We start from the raw sequence: 22,380 nt of genomic DNA, 5'->3' as shown, positions 1-22,380 counted from the left end.
GTGTAATGCTGTCTCAGGCAGTGCTCCCCTCGCCTTAGAGGGTTGTATGTGAGCTTGCCTCTCCCGTTTGGCTCAGTATTTCCGGGTATCTGTGATCAGATGCTTGGAAAACTCTAGGTAGGCAAAAGACCTAAGGGATGTGATCCAGACAAGGCGTCAGCATTGTCTTTTGTCCGGATCAGAGTGATACTTCAGTATCTATTCATTTTCTTCGGGGGTTTTACATCTGCCCTTATCTTCCCCTTCCTAAATTCCCTGTAACCACCATCTCTCCACCTGACCGAGGTTAGGTGGGAACTTCCTGCATTACAGTCTCCTATGCTGTCTCTGTCGACACACTTTGGAAGCATCGCTCCCCTCACCATTGAGGGTTATTGTGACCATGGTGCTTTCTTTTGAGCGTTTGAATTCTCTCCCTTCTGGGGAGTTGGATTCCTCGCTCCGTGGGCTGTTCTCGTGGTAGTGTTGTGCAGTGCTCCCCTTTTATCAAAGGGTTACCTATGAGCACGCTAATCCTTTCTGAATTCGGAGTTCTCCTCTCACGTGAGAGTTGAGTTCTCTGTTTTCCCAGAGCACCTGGAACCAGCAGACATCAGGCGATCTAGGCCCTTCCTCTGCCGCCCCCCCCTCTCGATTGAGAGCTGGGTGTTTGCTCCCTCAGCTAGAGATTTACTGCTAGCCACTCCAGCATTTTACCTTAGATCGAGTTGATGACTTCTCAAACATAGTGTTTTGGGATGCACCATTTCCATCTATGGGTTGCTCTTTTAGAGTACCACGAGGGCCCCTTAGAATGTTTTTTTAAATCCATGTTATGGTAAGTGTGCACGAAAGTCTTTGTACACTTTCTAAAATCCACACTGTGTTAAGTTCGCACGCTAGTACCCTACATTCTTTCTGTTCCAAGCCTTGAGCTCTACCCCGGGCCCAGGAGTTCTGACCCTAACAGGTACTTTTTTTTTTGGGGTATGTAGCCTAGGCCTTTGGCCGTCTTAACGTCCCAGGGGCAACTCCCATGGCTATGGTAGAGTTGGTACTTAGTGCTCGCCATGGTTCTGGCATGCACTCCCCTCAGCATGGTGGCGTGGGTATACCGTTCCCCATAGCGACCCCTAGAGGACGCAGTGTCTCGTTCCCTACTCAGGGAACCATGGTTACATATGTAACCTGAGACGATTTTCTTTGAGTTCAGATTTTCCTAACTGGACTAGGACATGTGAACATGGCGGACACAATGGATGCAGCATCTGTAGCTACTAGCTAACAACAGTAGCTAACATTCCTCACAGTTAGCTGCCTCGGCATTAGCCTTAAGCAAACCCATTTTAACCCCATGTTTTCACCTATTCAATATCTATTAACTTTGTGATATGATCCTTTTTTGACAGCTGAGTGAACGTCTGTCTGTGGATCAATGGACGGCCGGTGTCCGAATGGGCTTCACGCCTGCAGTGTCCAGCTAATCTCCATCCTTACTGGGCTTTTAATCCAACTCCTAGCACTGGAATTAAGGCCTGGCCAAATGACCTATTTACTAATGTTGGCAGTACAACAGCAGACAGAGCATGGAGTATCTCACGAGACAAGGTCTCTGACATACATTGCATAGTGACCTCATTTCCATTATACAGGGCTGCATGAAGTGCAACCGAAGCTGCCACTCAAGCAGAAAGAAACACATGGAACTGGAAGAAACATAAATAAAGTATGGAGACTCTGAGGTGTACAAATGGATTTAGTGTTGCTTATATAATGGACTGTCAATGCTACATCTGACAATAAAGTTAAAATGGAATCAAAACTGCTGTTAATGCACATTACTGGTCTTATTGTGCAGGATTAATTAGTACACGTTATTTCGAATGTCAAAAAAAAAAATCTGAGTATTTTATAAAAATGTAGCTTGTTCAGCAACTTTCTTTTCAGGTGACATCACTAATCCCTTACTTTTTCTACCCCATTTTTATGATGAATTATTAATTAATAATTATCATTAAGCTTTTATAGAGTTGCACCACATGACATTTTACACTGATCTGAAAGAGCTAAATGAATTTTAATACAGAAATAAAAACACGTTAGTTATAGAATAGGTGCATTCAAATCACTATATGTATGAACTGCATTTTTAAATGCATTTTTATATAAAATAATGGATAGGACAAAAATAGCACCAACAATATATTGACCCATGTAACAGTTTTCAAAATCTATAATTCATAATGGAAGAAACGACTTTTGTGTCACTGGATATCCTAGTTAAAATAAATAAAAAGTGTCAAATTTCATGTGTTTCATGTAGAGCTGCAACAAAATCGATAATAATAAATAATGAAGATACTCGATAGTGAGTTTGAGTATCGATTAATCACCTCTATGTGCTGTGCATGGAAAATCCTGAGCATATGATAGGCCCACTGGCATTAAACTATACAAGTTTGTTTGAAGTGCATAATATAAAGCATAAAATATGAAAAAAAAAAGGCTTTATCATCCGATTAATTGCATATGATAGGCCCACTGGCATTAAACTATACAAGTTTGTTTGAAGTGCATAATATAAAGCATAAAATATGAAAAAAAAACGCTTTATCATCCGATTAATCGAAAAAATTATCGACCGATTAATTGATCAATCAAAATAACCGCAAGTTGTCACCCTAGTTTCATGCAAACTGTTCCAAACAACCAGGTCAAAGGTGTTGGGTTTCTTACGAAAACCAAAACAACAAAAACTCAAAATCCCAACCCATGATTTTAAACTGGTTAAACCGGCTTCGGACCTGACACTGCTCCAGTTCAAGGCAAAAATAAAGGCGACACCTTCATATAAGTGGTTAAGTCTGACTAAAGTTTGAATCCAAAGGTACTCATGTGTGCTAAAAGGAGATCAGGGTGGTATTTTCAGGCCCTCACATGGGGAAAGTCTAAAAACACTGGCTTCCCACTGAGCAGTCTCTTTAAATAGACTGACAGCATGGCCTCTGCTCTCTCAGCTCCGCTAATGATGTGTTCTGCCTCGTGGGCCACCGTGACCAATAACAAGGTCATTGAGGGCTAGCTTGTACCTTCATTCTGGGGGCTGACCATGCTCAGTCCTACTTTCTTGTCTGAGAAGCAGCAATTACAGTTCCTTGAGAGGCTTGATTGGGTGCTATTCAGGGACACGACCACTAAAGGGACTGAGCAAATGTTGTTTTTGAAGGACAGGGCAACCCTTGAATTGCTGTGACTAAACTGCCAAAGGGTCTGCAAAAAATATCCTTTAAAAAGTCTGGAAACAAAGTCAGGTTTGAAAATTATTAAAAGAATAGCTGGCTTAAAAAGGTGTGTTCCTCAAAGTCTGTCATTACTTACCCTTCAGTTCCAAAATGTATCATAATTTATTTTTTTGAATCAACTGGACTTCAGAATTGTATCAGTCTAATTAACTCTCAAGATTTTCAATAATGACTTAAAGGTGACATATTATGCCCCTTTTTACAATATGTAATAGAGGCGGTAATATTATAATTAGATCCCTTTGCCACGTCACCAAGGGAGCGAAATCAGATGCGCTCGTTTTCTCAGATGCTTGCAGAAAAAGGCTTACCAAAACAAAGTTACTGGGTTAATCTTTTTCACGTTTCCTTGGTTTGTAGATGCACCAGGGACCTGATTATAGCACTTCAAACCTGGAAAGGTCAGATTTTCATGATATGTCACCTTTAAACGGGTAGTTCACCCAAAGATTTAAATTTTGTCATCCTTTACTCACCCTCAAGTTGTTCCAAACAAACTTGTATGAGTTCCTTTCTTCTGTTGAACACAAAATATATTTTGAAGAATGCTGGTAACCAAACAGTTGATGGTAGCCATTGAATTCCATAGTATGGAAATAAATACTATGAAAGTTCTTCAAAACATCATCTTTTAACAGAAGAAACTCATACAGGTTTGGAACAGTAAATGATAAGATGTGATGACAATTTTCATTTTTGGGTGAACTATCCCTTTCTCACACAAACATATCTTTCAGCTTAGCATCAATTCTGCATGTATGTTATGTAAGACTCTCGCTCTTTGCGCGTGTGAGAGAAAGCGATGGTGAGTCGTGTGCCTTCACACTAGATTTTACGTTACGCCAAACACAGGTGCGCTGCGCATCCATTCAAATGAACTGAAAAATATCAGATCGCTTGACGGAGAGTGAAACTCTGAAGCGCTCAGTCAGAGTGTTCTGTGAGTGAAAATATAGTGAAAATATATCTGTGCTAATCATATACTCAGCCTCCAACTCACACACTGGGGAGTAAAATCTGATAATTTATTAGCCATTGGCTAACATTAGACATCATTGAGTCGCCCAGAGTGAAGATTTAGTCGCATATGCGAGTGATTTACTCGCAATGTAGAGGGTTGTTAAGAAGATTTGAAATATGAAACATGGTCACATTAAGTACTTTCAAGATACTTTTGTGTCATTTTTGAAGCACAGGTAACAAATTTAGGTTATAAAAACATTGTCGGAACATTGTTTTGAAATGTTTCTATAATGTTGAAATTAGGGATGTAACGATTACCGGTTTGACGATAAATCATGATAAAATTATCATTAAAACTGTATTAGATTACCGCGATTTGAACAACTCACGATGTGCCCTGTTTTTCGAGTGAAAACAGGGCAGAAAAGCTAAGAGGTTTTAAAGGAGTGCTAAGGAAATTATACAAATGAATATATGAATTAATTATATGAATGTACCTCTGAAGGTTCTGACTGTCTTCAGAAACGATTCGATGGCACTATGTTTTCATCTTCGCTCCATGTAATACCTAAAGGAAGTGTTCTTAATCGCAATACTGCTTTGCCCACGGAGTTTACGGGAAACAGCTCTAATTCAGCTTTTCCATAAGCGCCACCTGCTGTCAGTGAGTGGATTTACAGAGACTTATATTTACATTCAGCCTGTGTGCAGTTTCTGTCTGGCCAAAAACGGACCGAATTCGCATGCCCTGCTGTAAATTTTGACCGGTTGATGAAAAACAAGCTTATGTGGATTCTACACATTTAAACAATTCAGATAAGTTATCTAGAATTATTTATGGAGCAGATCAAATACATATAATCATTTATTAATCAATTATCTTTTTGACTTAACTCTTTTCTTTATTTAAAGGCTGAAATGTGAGGTTTACCTTTTTATGAAACTTTTTCAAAGCTTTATTTGAACATTTACATTAGATATTTCAACATGCTATTAAACTGTTGTCATTTAAAATCCGGACATCATTGGTAATGTTATTGTTTTAGTGATTATGCAAACAAAAAGTCATTTTATTTGTTGTGTGCTGATTTTTAAATATAAAACTTGTTGAAGTGACTTATGTGTCTGTACTTTTTGAACATCTCCAGCACATTTGAACAATACCGTGATAATACTGATAACGGTGATCATTTTGGTCACTATAATCGTGATAAGAAATGTTCATATCGTTACATTCCTAGGTGAAATGTCCAGTTTTCTTGCCGTGGTTATAACGTTATTTAAAGGTTATGGAAACGTTTCTTACATTGTTCTACTAACTTTATTTTTAGCCAAAATATTACATTATTTGAATGTTTATTTTTAATATTCTAAGAGCGTTAAAATGGCCAGTTTTCGTGTTGTGATAATAACATTATTTAAAGGTTACAAAAAGGTTCTTTAGAACATTCAACAAGTACAAATAACATCATAAGGACGTTCCAAGAATGTTGTTCAAACGTTCCATAAATATTACTTTAAGAATGTTTTGTCTTAACATTTATATAACTTTATAAAAGATGTTAGTGAAAGTTGTGAGAATGTTAGCTGGTAGTCACTATTTATTTTAACAGCATGAACGAAAAAAAAAATGTGTAGAAACTATTCTACTCACTCTGAAATTGCCAGTACATTTCACAATTAAATACAAAGAAACAGCACTGAAAATGTTGAGTTTTTGAAAGTTTACAACTTCTTTAGTGTACGTTCCTCAACATTTCTGCTTGTGCGGCCCACAGATTGAAGAAAGCTTGGCGAAACAGCTTTGGAATGACACAAGGGACAGTAAATAATGACAAAATGTTCATTTTTGGGTGAACTATTCTTTAACAATATTGAGAAAAATAATAAACACAAGTTTATATTTGTGAACGCAGACTGTGTTTTGTAACTAGGCCTACTGTGGCCACTGCTGAGGTAGAGCTTTTAGTCTAAGAGTTTTATTTATTCATCGGTGTGTGATGCATTAGCGACCAGCTAATGGTGGCGTGTCTGTACCTCAGTGCTATTTGTGTCTTTCCATCATAACCCAACATCACATCACACACTCCATTTAACACAGACTTTAATGTGTCTTATGTAGGTCAGAGCAGATGAAGGCGAATTTAAAGACTTCCGTAAAAGATCCCCCTCCCTCTCCCGCCACCCCACACAGCCTCATTTCTGCAGTTTCTTGAGGTTTCTGAAATTACACCTTGTTTCTTATCTTCCCCATCAGCACTAATTGCAATCAAGGGCAGCGCTACACATAATCAACATCTGATTACACATGTCTGGATTATAGAGACGAATACCCTTCAAACATCCAGTACAATCTAGAGTGTTTTAGTTCATTCGCTCCATTTTCCGTTCAACCACATCAACCTTTAGTTATCAGGATACATCCGGAGAATTTTATCAGTGCAATCCAGACATTCTACTGATAAGATGCAAATAAAATAAAATTATTAAACAATATGACTGCTAATTACAACTGCCTTTATTACACTGATGACTTTCATCATTTCTACTTTGCTTAGAAATTATTACTAAATTACTACACGATTATATAATTACATTACTATTATTACTAATTATTGGAGAACATGCACCACAAGGGTAAAATGCGAAAACATAGGCTTGTTTTCATAGCCATGTTAACATAGCCTAGGTTTCACTCTAAAAATAAATAATAATAATAATAATATTTTGTATGCAATTGCAAAATCCTGCATGCAAATCCATTAAGATTTTTTTTTCTGTTGTGACAGACAATTTAATGACAAATAAACGCAGCTTCTCCATATTGCCATCATGCATATTTTTTGCATTTATAATTAATTAATTTGCTTATTTATTTTTCACACAGTAAAGCAATGATAATTGGGCTTAATAGTAATCATTTAAAATAATAAAACTGTTACAGAAAGGGCTAAAACTCCTAAAAATCTGATTTAATTTAAAATATGTAATTTCTGTTTTGACAATTCATGACAGATACACACAGCTTCTCCTAATTCTAATTACCACCATGCATGCTCTTTTTTTACATTTATAAATATGATTTTTTTTTACATTACAGTAAAATAAGAATTGTGCTTAACAGTGATCAATTACAATGACAAAATAATGTCACAGACAATGTTAAAAATACAAAACTTATGCTTTAACTTATTTATAATTTTAATTTCTGTTGTGACAAATCATGACTATAAAACAGCTTCTCCAAATTCTCATTAACCATCATGTATGCTCTTTTTATTTATACAGTAAATGTTTTTTTTTTTCATTTAACAGTAATGACAATTGTGCTTAGATAAAATAATGTTAAAATTATTAAAATTAAATTAAAATAAAATAAATAAAATAATGTCCCAGACAATGCTAAAAAAATCTTAAAAATATGCTTTAATGTTTTAGTTTAAGAAATTATTAAATTAAATTAAATTATTCTTTCTTTCGTGTTGGAAAAAGCTAAATATGACCTTGACGAATGCTTGAATATTCTCAAACAGTTTTCAAATATGACTTATTAGCAAAGAATTTCTCAACAGCGTCTGTTTCTTAACGTTTTGTTGACACTAATAGGTTCACTAAGACATTAAAAAGTGCCAAAAGACAGATAAGATGTTCTGCTCTTCTAATAGAGTCAGAGGGAGTATGTGCACACAAAGCACTGACACCAAATTCCAGATTTTCCTATTGAGAAAAAGGACAGTCTTTCTGCAGCATTAGATTAATATGAGTTTTGCACATGTGCAAGTGCTGATGGAATAATCCTGCAAGTACCAGCTCGAGTGTTAAAGCAGAGGATGGATTACCCAAATGTGATGGTTTATAATCTGTCCCGAAAGAGGACAAATGCTAATGGACGTGATCACTGATGGTTGTCTTCAACGTGATGGAAAAAACATCAAGATATTGACCTTTAACGCCCTTTTCCCAGAGTATGTCTATTTCTGTCCTGATGTCCTCTGAGGTTATTGACTGAATGATGGTCAATACAAACCAACTCTGGGCTGCAAAAATGAACACATGGCCATTTGGTTTAGGAGAATGCTAATGCAGCTCCAAGTGTAGATAAGAGTAAATGCATGTGGGCGAACACTCAATTAAAACATTAGTGGAGGTGGAATTATGAGCTATAAACATCTTGTTCCTCTCGGAGAGGACAAATCACCTGCTCTGGTCCCCACTGTGTGGTTTGACATTGTTTGAATCTGATTTTCCACAGGGACTCCATCTAAAGCAATGACAACGAGTAATGATTTTTAAAGAAACAGTTCATCTAAAAATTAAAAACCATTTACTGATGTCTTTCCAAAACCTGTATAAATTTCTGTCTTCTGAAATAAACAAAACAAAAATATTTAATTCCCATGCTGCTTTTTTTATATGTACAATATAAATATATAGGCTATCAAGCTCAAAAAGTACTGAAAAGGCACAATAAAAGTACCTTTAATGCAGCATGCAATTTATATGGACTACTTCAAAGGTACTTCTATTGATTCTTTTGTTCTTTTTAGAACGTAACAGCAACTTGTCAGTAGAGCTGCAAGATTCAGGAAAAATTAAGTCGTGATTTTGTTGTTTAAAATAGAAATCACATTTCTCCCAGAATTCGGAATACACACCTAAACAAAACAGCATGTAATTTACTAAAGGTTCTGACACAATTTTAATTTCTGCAGTCTGTTGCCTCAGTACAGTGAATGATTCAATGACTCACTCATAAAGACTTCACTTGTTTCATTACTGGATGAATCATAGTTTTTGAATGAATCTCAAAAGAATGATTCAGTGACTCACTCAAAGACATAATTTGTTTCATCACTGGATGAATCAGCATTTAAACAAATCTCTTGAAAGAATGATTCAATGACTGACTCATAAAGTCTTTGGCTGCATCTCCCATGCTTCCCTGCTATACAGCAGGTGAAAAACAGTATGTTACAAACTAAGTATGTCCAAATTCATAGAACTCATAAAAGAGTAGGAAAAAAGTACCTGGATGACCTACTACTTCCAGCATGATTCTGAATTGTGCATACAATGCACCACAGCCATGGGAGAGGGTTTTTAATCGCAGTGTTGCGACGCAACTGATGCTGGTAGGTCACGTGACAATGGCGAATGACATGGCAAATGTAGTAGGCCTACATCCAGATTACATACATGCTACACGTTCATTCTAGATAGAACATGCTCTTTTTGCAGTTGCGAAGTAATTACTTCTTCAAAAAAGTATGTACTCAAGAAAGTATGCAGTTTTGGACACAGCCTTCACTTGCTTCATTACTAAATGAACCTGCGTTTATGAACAAATCAACTAAAAAAAATGATTCAATGACTCCCTCATAAAGACCACACTTGCTTTATTACTGGATGAATCAGCATTTTTGAACAAATCTCTTAAATGAACGATTTAATGACTCACTCATAAACACTTCACTTGTTTCATTAGTGGATGAATCAGCATTTTTTAACAATCTCTTGAAAGAATGATTCAATGATTCACTCAAATACTTTACTTGTTTCATTACTGGATGAATCAGCGTTTTTGAATGAATCTCTTAAAATAATGATTCAGTGACTCGCTCATAAAGACTTCACTTGCTTCATTCCTGAGTTTTGCATTTTTTAACAGTCTTGTCAACACCTACTGGCAAAACAATGTAATTGATACAATCTTTTTTTGAAGTGTCAAGTCATTTTAAAGAAATTGATTTACTCTATTTTGATTGCTGGACATCATTATTTCTATCCAAACTTTCTGAATCAAGATCACCAAATTTTAATGACTAATCATGCAGACTGAAACAACATTTTCTTATAACGCATACTCCACTAATCTCTGTTTTATTTGCTACTTTGAAAAATGCGACTTTTTTTTCCAGTGTGGAAAAGAGCTGCTTGAACATTCTACTAAATATCTCTTTTTGTGTTCCTCAGAAGAAAGTCAGTCGTATTGGTTTGGAACAATATGTGGATGAGTAAATGCATTTTAATTTTGAGTGAACTATACCTTTAACTCAAAATAAGGTCAAACGGATAATTGACGTCAGGGGTTTAATGATCCAAAACTGCTAGACAACAACAATACTGATGATAACATGGGGGTGTTTTCCCCTATTTTCTATTATAAAAAAACATCACCTAAATACTGTTATTAAAGCATTACAAAGTGATAGTTTGTTAAATAATAGCTCACTATACCATCATTAACCGATTTAACCCTTTGTGAAGGCCTTTTTGGTGAGCTGCTAGTTGTAATGATTCAATTAGAGATACTTACAATGCAAAAGACAATCTTAATTTGTTTTAAAAAAAGTGATCTAAGAATATCAGTTTGGAAATCTGGGACATTAAAAGAGACCTACAGTACAGACCTCTTTTTATTTAAAGGGATAGTTACTCCTGAAGATCATTAATTCACATCCATGTCATTGCAAACAGTCTTTCATCTTAGGAACACGAATAAAGATATTTTGAATATTTCAACCACTTTTTCCATACAGTGAAAGTCAATGGGGTCCAAAACAACACTGACAATTTCCATGAACATTTTTCAACATATCTTCATTTGTGTTCCACAGGAAAAAGTCAAAGAGGTTTGTAACGACATGAGAGTGAAATAACAAAAAATAAATAAATAAAAAACTTGTTGCGTGAGATATCCCCTTTCAAATACAATAAAAATAACTTCTAATCATCAACTTGAAGGGCGACTGCTAAAATTCACAAGTCAATGGCCCCGTCTATTGACCTATCACACAATTATTCTAGGTCTATCAAGGTCAAATCCATGAAACCTTGACCAAGTACTATAAAACTTTGCAAATATAACACAAATCACGTTTGCTCTGTCAATGATTAGATGTCCCATTTACACACACCTCCAACAAACCAAAACATACAGTCACGGTTGACAGTAAATCCTGAAGGAATCACTTGGGTGGAACCTGGATTCAAAATGCATTAAAGTTACAACTACGCTGGGACTGGTTCAGCTCATTCATTGTTCCTGACATTGTTTCCCCTCCTGAATTCCTTCAAAATGAGTTTGCGTGCAAACAATAGCAGCGAAAAGCGAAGGGTGCGATAAGCTTCATTTTGAAACAAGTTCTGATAAAATAAGACGCAGAGAAAATCAGAAGCGTTTCTCAATCCTGTGAGTCGTATGCAAAAACACTGAGGGGAAAGGCAGTTGCCGAGCCCCCTCTTATTCTTCTGATAGGCTGAAATGGCGTCTGGTGATATTTTCTCATTCAGCCAGCTCAAAAGCAGAATTAACCTCATGTATCTCCACGCCTTTAAAAACATCTCCCTGCTGCAGAAACGCAAGTGTCAAACTGGAGTTCAACTAACTTAAGAACAGAATTCATATTATTCTCTTGGGAAGGGAGTGATTTATACTCCTCTCTTTTCTTGAACTGGTTGGAGTTTTAATGAATGGCCCTATTATCACTACTGGTTATTTCACCCTGAACTCAAATAAATATTACCAAATCAATTAGAGACTAAAAGGGTTTACAGACTGATCCCACAGATGAAAATGATAAATTCCACTTTGTTCTGTAGATCTCTGGAAAATCATCTACTGCATTGTGTGAATTAACCCAATAAAAAACCTAAAATAGTTCTCTATGAAACAGGGTTCTTTGCTGAAACATGCTGCAAAGTACTTAAATTTTTCCACTCAAAAATACTTGTATATAATAATACAATGTAATACAATAAAGTATCGATTTTACTCCAACAACTCAAAGTAGATGGCACAGACTTTGTAGACTGCAGTTTAAACCAGGTCGCCCATTACAGCAATCAGCGTTCTCTGCTGAAATTACGGTTTGTGGGAAAGCACAGCTGACCTCCCTCTGTACATCAACTCCCCACGGGACGTTACTATCCTCAGCCCCTACCAACCACACACACACCCGCACTGCAGAGGTGCGCCCCTGGCGTGTTTGTTTGCACTCTGCGCTGGTTGCCAAGGTAAACATAAGCGGGGAGGGCTGCTGAGCAGCACCGCCTCTGGCACAGGGGTGTGTGAAACCCGTCCCTCGCCCCTCTGCATGTGCGCAATGCCACAGGAGATCACTGTATGGCGTACCGTTACTGTCGATGAGGAGGCTTTGATTATAAGCCCTTTTTCAAATCTTAAAGAGATAGTTCACCCAAAAATAAAAATCCTGTCATGCACTCACCCTCAAGTTGTTCCAAACCTGTGTGAGTTTCAAAAGACGGTGTTTTGAAGAATGTTGGTAACCAAAGACTTTTATTTATTTCTATACTATGGAAGTCAATGGCTACCGACAACTGATTGATTACCAGCATTCTTCAAAACATCGTCTTTTGTGTTCAACAGAAGAAATAAACTCATACAGGTTTGGAACAACATGAAAGTGAGTAAATAATAACAGAATATACATTTTCAGACGATCTATTTCCTTATCTGATGGTTTTTAATCGTATTTCTTGACATTAGCACTGTTGCTAACTTGCGTACAGGCTCTTTGAATATTTGCTGGCCAGAACTTGGCAAAAGTTGGCTGGATTTCTTCCTCCTCATAATTCACCTCTTGTATGTTTATATTTTCTTTCTTCCCTTAGCTTTCTTCCGACATGAGGAGAGAACAGACTTGTTTACCCTTCATGAAGCACAGTCAGGAGTGTTTATGTACCTTAGAATATCTAGTGGGGCCAATCAGAGCTCAGGATGACTCAATCTCTGAGGAAGCGTTCTCTGGCACGGCACGAGGATCTCTATTTCCAGATGGCATAACATGAAGGGAACGCTGTGATCTGTTTAGTTTCTTCGAATCAGTGACCAATTTTGGATCACGCTTATGCTCAATTTAACTTGCTAAATAAGAGTCATGGAAATCTTTACGACTAGATTGTATGGGCAGAATATATGGGCCAGATTTACTAAACAGGGCAAATTAGCATTAGAGTGCAATTCCTTAAAAGCGCCAATGGGAAGGGAAAATTCTGCGGGTGATTTATTGACAAGGTGCACATTACCAGTGAATTGACGAGTGCAAATCTTAGTAAATCGCGTTTCATCATTTATTTGAATACTCTCCTCCAATAAATTTATTGATCGAAAGGGAAACTTCTACAAATGCATATTCAATAGGTTGAGTCGCAAAAATAACTGTCCACGCCTTTTCAGCACTAATTTCCTACTGCGTGTCTTTAGTAAATCCTGACAGTAGTTTTTTAATGCCAAATGAGAGTTTGTGCTGGTGCAAGCTGATAGTAAATCTGTCCCAAAGTCTAAAATAGCTAGTTAACAAAGCACTAGCATGAAACGTTTTACTGCCGCAAAATATGTTACCGTAATGTAGTATGCGTTACCAGCTAGTCCAAAACGTTGAGCTGTAGCAGTCATTGGGTCTAATTTAACAATTTCACTTATTGAACAGGTTCTAGCGACGGAAATCATTATGACTAGCTTGTATTGGCAGAATCAGAACTTAAAACAGCTAGCTAGCATAAAGCACTAGCATGAGGCATTTCAATTTACATACCTGAGTAAAATATGCAATGTAGTGCACACGTTAACTGCTAATCTGAAACACTAGCTGATTCACAGCACTCATTGGGTCTAATTATTTCACAATATTAAATCTTTGTAACTATTTTTAGACACCAAGCTAGCTAGCATAAAATGTTAAGCTGTTTAATTCAGAAATTTCACTTATAGGTTTTAGTCATGGAAATCTTGCAAAAATAGGTTGTGCATACATTTTTTAAACAGCTAGCTAAGCAGTAGCATAAATATGCCCTGAGCATAAATTTTACTATAATTTATGCTCTAATCCACTGGTCTCAGGCTACGTCCAGACGAAGCCAGAGCTTTCCCTATCCGATCTTATTTTTCCTCGTCTCAAGAAATATCTGCGTCCACACGAAACCACAAAACTGACACAAAATGATGTAGTATACATGCCAGACCAGTATGTGATGCTGTAAATCTGCCACAGAGATACACTAAAAACGGAGAAGAAGACTTGGACTATGCGCATAAACCTTGCGTGCGGTATAGAAACGAACATCGAACAATACATTTATTAATCTGTGTTATGTTAATTAATAAAAAGACAATCGTTCAGTGTTTGTTCATGTTTTTGTTGCTGTTACGTGACGTAGCGGTGTCTGACTAGGGGCGAGACATGGGCTGATGGGTTTCACTAGCTAAATTAGCTTTTAGTAAGTAGTTTTGTGACCAGGTACATGCAGATACAGAACCTAAAACCTTTTTTTTCTGTATTCCGTTTCCCTTTTCCAGTTCTACCTGTCATTTCCCGTTCTCTTTCCACTATCTTAAACATCCTATATATATATTTTCCCTGTCTTTCTCTATACTTTGCTGTGTCATTCTGTAACAAGCCCCCCGTGAGTGTGTGCAGAATAGCATGCACTCTTTTAACATAGTCACACTGCAGCCTCAGAGGAGGGAAAGTAGGGCAGGATGACTTCCATGCTCCAATCAAGGCTAGGAGAACTTGAACAGCAGCCTGGAGCATCTGATGCCATATAGACTTGATGTGGGAAGGAGGAGAAATCTAGAAGCTTCCACTGCAAATTACAGACCATCAATCATGGCTTTCTAAATCAGGTAAAATGGATAAGTCAAGTGGTTTAGAAAATATACAGAAAGAGAAATAAATCCTCCTGCCATACCATTTATTCACAAACTTGTGCTAGGAGATTTGAGTGAATGCTAGGTGATGGTCTACCACATTTATTTCTTATGAAAATTAACCATTTTTACCACAAATGAAACCAAAACTAAACCATGGTAACCACAAATTAACCATCGTGTTGCTACACTAACCCCAGTTTAACCGTGGTATTTGTAGTAAAACTGTGGAATACAAATGGTAAACAATACACCAAAAAGCCATGGTAACTATACTTTTGCTATAATAAAACCATGGTTAATTGTCATAAGGGATGTACCAGTGTTTGGCTGGTTAGCATTAGCGGTTAGCACTAGTGGTTAGCACATTCTGGTAAATGTCACAACTACACTGTTTTAGGCCCAAAAAGTATATGTTTCCATTGACAAAAATTTCTGTAGTCACATGAGCAAAGATGGCAGATTTAAATCTCGTACTTCTGGGGCTACAAAAACATGGTAAATGTAAGATCAAATCATGAAATGTACAGGAAAGAAATGGGCAAGTTTAGTTGTGTGCGCATAGGCTACGCTTAGCTGCGCAAACATGCCATGAGCTACTTTACTCAATGGAAAACAAATACAGCATGACTGATATTAAACTCCTAAAGCCAAAGATTAGCACACTTTTAAAGCTCACAACATATGTTTATTACATTACTTTTATGTACAAAAGCATAAATGTATAAAACATGCCCCAGGACAGATGAAAACAGTTGCTGCACTTTCTTTTTAAACATATGCTGGTATTGAGTTGATTTCTTTTCTACAGGGAAGCTGAAAAATTGTGTAATTTCTACGGGTTTAGTATGAGATGAATGAAGGATGACAGAGGCAGAAAACTATTATGTTTGAATTCCAGGGTGGGAGAGAAGTCGTGTTCACATCTGCCCACTTACAGTACATACTGTAGCACAGTAAGGTGATCTCACAAACTTCATCCAGTCTAGAGTAATGCAATATTACTGCACAATCAATATCAACATAAAACAGGCTATTTCTTGCGATCATACGGTTGGATGCTAACCAGCAGACGACTATATAGCCTAAGTATCAGCATAGTGTACTTTCCGTGGCCTGTAAATATTGAATAACTGATATACTGTGTGAACTATTTGTACTGATATTTTTAAACAAAGACATTCTCATCCTCCATATTCCCAGGCAATACTCTTTGTATTGCAGACAGTCAGGTCTTAACATATTGGATTAGGTGTAAAGGTATTAACCAGGATGCTTTTAATGAATTAAGGCAGGCGGTTCCACAACAAACATCTTCACAGATCTTCAGACGCCGCTTAGATGTTGTCAAACACTGGAAGAGGGAACTTAAGGACATTCTATTACGCTCCAAAATCAACACCAGACCAAACAAAGCTGAAACATGTTATTAGCCTTTAGAATTAGCATAATCCTAACATTTAAAACTTTGAAGAAACCAGAATTGGAAATTTGAATGTTAGTTTTAAGGTATTGCTAATTAAAAATAGGCATTTAAAATGTACAGTCTTTGGAAAATCGATCAAAATACTGATGACTCATCCTGCACTCATGGGCCTGTCCATATTTTTGTCCGATAAAATGCTGTCTGGAATGTATTTGAAACTTCACACCACCTGACATTGACTAGAAGTAACAAATTATGGTCGACTACAGTACCTAAAGGATATTTGCTATTGGCTAAAACATCCCAGCCTATAACACAAAATATATATATACAATGCATCTGTGATGATGTCGGTCAATGAATGTGTTTGAATACACAATCTTAAACCTTGGAGGAAAAAGTTTTAGTCATGTAGCGCCGATTTAGAAAGCCAACTTTCATTAAAAGCCCATCTGGTCAGCTGTGAATTACCCCGTTAAGGGTTTACATGCAAATTAATAAACTGACAAAGCAAAGGTTTTTTGTGCTTGATGTCAAAATGTAATAACAGACCTTTCATGACCTGAGAAATAAACGGCATTCAGTTTTACACAATCTTGCAATCTGTTGGCTTATTAAGCATAATCAGAGTTAGCCTGTGCATGTAAATGCACTCATTATTAGCCATTTTCTTTCCATTTTTGACATTGGTCAATATTGGAAGATGAAAATACGAGGTCTAATATTTTCTAAAACAGTGTAGGCTACTTTTCATCTATATCAGGCTGCAAAAACTGTTTTTTATAGCTTTATAATGTGTTTTGTATAACAGATAAAAGTACAAATTAATAACATTGGCCATAATATGAAAATAATTATCTTTTAATCTTTATCAGCTAGAATTTCTACATTTCTACATAATTGCATCCCTACGTGCAACAGCAATGGTTTATAAAAAGAGTTAACAACATTTTTTGGAAATGAAACAAAATAAATAAATAAAAATCAAGCCCACTCACATGTAAATGTATTGCTAGAAACAACCTGGCCATATTTCAAGCTTTCAGGCATGAGCCAAGCATGAGTAATCAGCAGTTCCTATGGGACTTGTACTTGTGGATGAGAGGCTAAATATGAAGAGTTTGGCACTACTGGAATCATGAAGCAGCTCCAAGCAAATGAACACAGAGCTCTGCTGAAAATGTTGCCTTAAATGCTAAAACAAAAGCGAAAATCTTGTTACCTTGAAGTCAGTCTGAAACAGCATTCCAAAAGAGTTTTATCTTCACAGCATGATATATTTCCAAGGCAAACAATGCATTCAATGACAAAACAACGTACGTTTGTACATTTTATTGATTATTTTGATTTTTTTTAGTTAATCCACCAAGAACTTAAGTGCTAGTGGATCACACCATCCAACTGCCATTGGTCGAAAAAGCAAATAGCCCCGCCCCAAACTGACACTATTGGCTGAGCCAAAGTTGCACACCAAAAAACAAAGAAATGTTTTGATAGTAGCTACCACAAAGCCACAGTGTTTACTCTTTTCATGGGAATCGACTAACAAATGGCTTATTTAAGCTTTCAGTAAGTTTTTTTCTTTAAAATCCAACAACAGCTCTGTAGCATTAGATATCAGAAACCGTGCTAAAGAGCTCAGCTGCACAGACAGGAAGTGCCGACTGACCAGCCAACGACCCCTTCAAAAAAGAATTCAGCTGTCTGGAGTTCTCACAAAGAGCTATCAGCGAGAAAACCGACACAGTTGGAACAGGAGGGTACGAATAAATTAAGGAACAACCACTGGGCTGTTAGGGCAGCTTGATTCTTGGTTTGCTCTTCCCAACATGTCACTGGAGACTTCTGTCTGAGCTATCTGAATGGAAACTAGCGGTCGACCATTTTAATGAGCAGGGTTGAACTATCATTGCATATCTCAAGATATATTTATTTTTTTCTAATGAAAGAGAAACATACAAGGAAACTCACATTAGGTCGACCCTATTTACACCAGGGATCCTCAAATCTGGCCCACGAGATCCACTTTCCTGCAGAGTTTAGCTCTAACCCTAATCAAACACACCTGAGCATGCTAATCAATGATTCAGGATCATTAGAAAATCACAGGTAGGTGAGTTTGATCAGGGTTGGAGCTAAACTCTGCAGCGCATTGGCCCTCCAGGGCAAGATTTGAGGAACCCTGATTTACTCCCTACTGTTGGTGGGAATGCAATGACTTTGGCTGATGTCAGCAGGGTCATGACATAAGAAACACAGAGTTATACACTGTAAAAAATTAATCATGGGTCTTGTAATTTTCATTAAAAAAATGAAGGTGATAAAAAATATTGAGTATATTTCATTAAAGAAATTGTGATTCAGTGTTGTGTAGAAAATATTGAGGACTTTTGTCCTCTTTTGGAAGACCAACCAAAGTAGTTTCGCTTTCACAACGACGCACAAAGCGTCTTCACGACATGGCGGCAGCGGCAACAATACTACAGTGAGAATAAAAGTTACGCCTTCTTTCTTTGTGTGAGCATTTGGGCGGCGTTATGCAAATCTTCCCACACAGTGACGTAGATATGTGGGGGCGTGTTAGAACGAGCCGTTTTAGGTAGGCGTGGTTAACTCTTAACTTTTATAAAGAGTATCTCTTTGGATTTGAGACTTTAGTCTTTGCAACTTTACAGATCTTCTTTATGCACCAAGAGCTTGTAACACTCCAAAGAGAAAGGAAGAATTGAAATCGCATCATATGACCCCTTTAAGAGAATTAGCTCAATTTTGCAGTTTTATTTTCGAGGTGATTGTTAGTTCCCAGCATGCTTTGCATATAGCTGGATATGGAGAGTAAATTTTGAAATTAAATGCTATTTTATGTGTTTTTGAGTGAAGGGAAACATCTATTAATGTTTAATGTTCAGTTATGTTTGACATTTGAAAGAGTTTCTGTTACGGTGAAGTTTCCATTGCACAGTGCAATCGTTACCATTGTGCAGAAGAGTAGAGCTTATGGTTATGGATACTACTCCTCTAAGGCATTACGCCTTGTTCAATGAGCAGTAGCTTTGCTAGTGCTAGTGCAGTATTACCAGTATTTCTTAAGTATTTTCCTGCTTGAGCTGTTTGGCTGTATACAGTCTTTTAAATGTACAAAATAACTCAAAGTCAAATACAAACAGGCCTCACTCAAAATCACAGACTTTTAAGAATCAACTTAAAATAAATGAGCACATTTTACTAATTATATTAAATTCATTGTGTTGTAGATTAATTAATTTAGGAGATTTCACATGATTTATTCAGGTAGATTCCATTAAAAAAAATCAAGCCTGAAAAACTACTCAAAAATATTAGGTGTAATATTGTTACTATAATTTTTTTAAGTACCGGTAAATAGCTCGTTCCATTTTTTACAGTGTACTATTCTCAGCATCAGATATAGAAACTGAAATAACGTTAAAGCAATAGTTCACCCATAAAATAACATTTGGTGAGAATTTGCTCACCTTCAGGGCATCCAAGATCTAGATGATTTTGTTTCATCAAATCCAATTTGGAGATTTTTGATGGAGAAAGCGATATTATGGATTCATATAGCTGGAAGCAACAACAGTTTGCGGTTAAAAATGTCTTAATATCAGATTTGTTTCATACAAACACACAGCTTTTCACTTCACAGGATATTAATTGATGGACTGATGGACTTGTTTGTGGATTACGGTCATGTTTTTATCAGCTGTTTGGACTCTTATTCTGACGGCACCCATTCACTGCAAAGGATGAGCAAGCGATGTAATGGTAAATTTCTCCAAATCTGTTCAGATGAAGAAACAAACTCATCTACATCTAAGATGGCCTGAGGGTGAGCACATTTTCATTTTTTGGTGAACTATTCTTTTAATAGGCTACTGTAATTAATAAAATGTTAACATAATATTAATAATGCAAATATTATTATTAAACCTTTGGATGCTGATTGGTCAATAAAGCATTGCTAAATTAACAATAGAGAAGGCCTTTCATACTTTATTGCTTAATTCATTTAAAAAAATACATAAACTATATTATATAGGCCTATGTATTTTTAATTGCACATTGAATGCATTTACATTAAATTATATCTCTTGTAAAGTGAACTAAGCTCGAGAAGGACACTATGCCAATTGGAATAGTATTATATTGTGTTATATTAAAATACACAAATGTTTTTTTTTATATATTTAAATTATTAACTTAAATATTGTTTAATTTTATTTGTTTATTTTGTTGTCTTAATACAACGTATTATTTGCAAAGTCTATACTTTGAATGTCTGACAGCTGCAGGGCTTTTGGCCAATAGGATTCGGTTCAATAATGTTTAAATAAGGGAGGAGGCGGACAGTAGGCGACTTTATATGAAAGTGGGTGACATCAACTGCAGATATGAAAAATATAACGGAACAATGCAGCGCTCTAACGTTTTAAAAGATTCGTGCTGGTTAGGGATAGATGGATGAATGGATGCCGGAGAGGAAATTCAATAATCACAGTCACATCCAAATGCAAATAATCAATGCTGCTCGTTGTGGTTATTTGCATCCCATCATTCCATCCTGATTCAAAGCACAGCAGCTGTAATACAGTCATGTTATCATATTTCTGTCGCTGATTTGTCTTACCTCTGTTGCAGACGCAACTTCAGCCCTCGAAAACCGAAACGTGGCAGGAGATCTAGACGTATCCGAACGACTTCATGTCAGATCTAGAACGGCTCTGGTTGGGTTTGATGGGGTTCAGATCACACATCAGGAACAGTCAATCATCTAATAAATGGAATGGAACTGTGCGACGCTCCCGTTTGTCCCGAAACAAAGTAACGCTCGCGCCTTATGCCTATCTCAAAATGTGGAAAGGCCGCTCGAAACGCCGTTTTCCAAAAGCGATACAGTTGGAAGTTGGAAGTTAACCGCGCACATCTGCATCCTCAAGAGATGGAAGATGATGGAGAGATAAAATAGCGGTCCATAGCATGCCATAACCGCTGGCGTACAGCTGTGTATTCTGGAGCGCGGATGGCAGGAAATGCCTTTGGAGGAAAGGAGGCGCTTAACCAGTCAGAGTGGAAACGCGTGCGCTGGATTCAACCCTCATGAAGCCTGACGTCATGCTGGACAGCAGAACTTCTAGACTTCATTCTTTAGTCTATAATATTATTGCATATCAAGACCGGTTCTATTGAGGTTCATACAGAAATCAAACGTTTCATCAATGCTCTTTCATCCACATTGTATACAAACATAAACTAAACATGACATAATGTAACAGAATGTAAAAATGGGGCACGGAAATACACCAAATAGTATTAGGTTTGTTTTACTGAACAATAAGGATTGCGTGCTTAACGAAAGGATTGTTTGTTTCATGACATTCAGAAATTATTGCATGTATTTCCTTGGACATGCAGCCAACATTAGCCTATTCTGAATGAATATTCTATTGTCTTTATTATTTATAGACAAAGCGTTGCAATTGTAAGCAGCTTTGTGGCCAGTGTCCCAACAATATTTATGAAGTGTCATTAAATTGTATTCATTCATTTTCCCGTCGTTTGTTAGTTCGTTATACAGATTTGTTAATTGAAATGTACATAAAAAAGCGGAGAATCCCAAAGAATAGATACAATTTCCATAATCTGATAGGTTATGAAAATATTATTTATTTATTTATTTATTTTTGTTTGTTTGTTTGTTTGATTGATTGTTTGTTTGGTGGTTTTTGTTTGTTTGTTTTTGTTAGTTAGTCATACAGATTTGTTCATTGTTTCAGAGTACATAAAATGTGAATCCCAAATTCCACAATTGTGTGTTTTGCTTGTGTTAGTGATATAGATTTGTGAATTGTTTCAGAGTACATAAAAAACAAACAAACAAACAAATAAATATGTGAATCCCAAAGAATGGACAACATTTCCACGATCTGTTAAAGGGTTATGAAGACAGTTCGTTAGTTAATTAGTTTATTTGTTTGTTTGTTTTGCTTGTGTTAGTTATACAGATTTGTAAATTGTTT

At 36.6% G+C, this 22,380-nt stretch overlaps 1 protein-coding gene across 1 annotated transcript in view; it reads right to left on the bottom strand.

The window, feature by feature from the left end:
• Nucleotides 1–21,391, bottom strand: part of osbpl5 (oxysterol binding protein-like 5) — a 53,929-nt gene extending 32,538 nt beyond the window's left edge. Inside the window, exon 1 of the mRNA XM_016469572.1 lies at nucleotides 20,991–21,391. The gene's annotated coding sequence lies outside the window, so the exon portion shown is untranslated. The remainder of the gene's footprint in view (nucleotides 1–20,990) is intronic.
• Between the last annotated feature and the right edge of the window lie 989 nt (nucleotides 21,392–22,380).

This window comes from Sinocyclocheilus anshuiensis, unplaced genomic scaffold (assembly GCF_001515605.1).
Source record: "Sinocyclocheilus anshuiensis isolate Anshui unplaced genomic scaffold, SAMN03320099.WGS_v1.1 scaffold532, whole genome shotgun sequence".
NCBI lineage: Eukaryota > Metazoa > Chordata > Actinopteri > Cypriniformes > Cyprinidae > Sinocyclocheilus > Sinocyclocheilus anshuiensis.
Note: the sequence above shows the minus strand (reverse complement) of the source record. Positions and strands in the feature narration are given on the sequence as shown.